Genomic DNA, 1,161 nt, shown 5'->3' on the forward strand with positions numbered 1-1,161 from the left:
GGGCCATTCATACAGCCCAGACCGACTGTGAGAGGGCATGTGTCCCAAAGGAAAACTGGGGGGTGAAGCTGCGGGGAGGTAGAGTTATCAGAAGGAGAATGACTGCTGCACAGCAAACAGCACTAATGTCCACGACAGCCAGAAGCCCACCTTTTCCTGACTTCAACCCATTTTAGATTGCAGACTTCTTCCCAAATTATCATACTTTCTTCCTTCCTTCATTTTTCTGTTCAACAACTTTTTTCTGAGTCCCTACCTGTCCCAAGCACTATCCTAGGTGAATCATATCAGTAAACAAAAGAGATGAAAATCCTTGCTCTCCTGAATCATTTCCAGTGGGGGTGGGAGGAGAAAAGAAACAGCAAACACCTTAAATAAGTAAAATTTATAATATTATAAATCATGATAAGTACTACATGGGGAAATAGGACAACATAAAGGGGATCAGGAGGTGGACAGGGTGAGGAGTATTGCAGCTTTAAAAGGAATGCTACTTGCCCTACAGCCATACCACCCTGAACACGCCCGATCTTGTCTGATCTCGGAAACTAAGCAGGGTTGGGCCTGGTTAGTACTTGGATGGGAGACCACCTGGGAATACCGGGTGCTGTAGGCTTAAAAAAAATATGCTACTGGTAGACACATTGAGAAGGTGAATTTGAGCAAAGACAAGAAAGAGGTAAAAGAATTTGTCATATAGATTTGGAAGAGAGTTTTAAGGAACTGGAACAGCCAGTGCAAGGGCCATAGCATGGACTTGGAGCAGCAAGGAGCAGAGTGAACAACGGGAGAGTGCAGATGAGGCAGGAAGCTAGCAGGAGAACTGACCCCATCTGACTTGTATTTTTTTAAGGATCCCTCTGGCTACACTGTGTTGGGGATAGATTGGAGGAGTCAGGGCTGAGCCTGGAGACCTGTTTGAAGGCTACTGCAGAATTCCAGGGGAGAGTCGATGGGGACTCAGACCAAGGTGAGAGCAGTGGAGCTAGTGAGAAGTAGCCAGATCCTGACTATAGTTTAAAAGTAAAGCCAATAAGATGAGTTGAGGGGTCGAGTGTGGGATGTAAGAGAAAGAGGAGAGTCAAGAGTGAAGCAAAAGTTGGGGACCTGAACAATGGGAAGGACAAAAGTTGCCAGGAACTAATGTGGGGAAGTGGGGAA

At 46.0% G+C, this 1,161-nt stretch overlaps 1 non-coding gene across 1 annotated transcript; it reads left to right on the forward strand.

Annotated features, from left to right (window-relative positions):
- The first annotated feature begins 497 nt into the window (after positions 1 to 497).
- On the forward strand, positions 498 to 616 carry LOC112472090. The gene has a single exon (XR_003043519.1). It is a non-coding gene; the product is annotated as a 5S ribosomal RNA (ribosomal RNA).
- Positions 617 to 1,161: the final 545 nt, after the last annotated feature.

The sequence above is a fragment of the Pteropus alecto genome, unplaced genomic scaffold (genome assembly GCF_000325575.1).
Source record: "Pteropus alecto unplaced genomic scaffold, ASM32557v1 scaffold78, whole genome shotgun sequence".
Taxonomy (NCBI): Eukaryota; Metazoa; Chordata; class Mammalia; order Chiroptera; family Pteropodidae; genus Pteropus; species Pteropus alecto.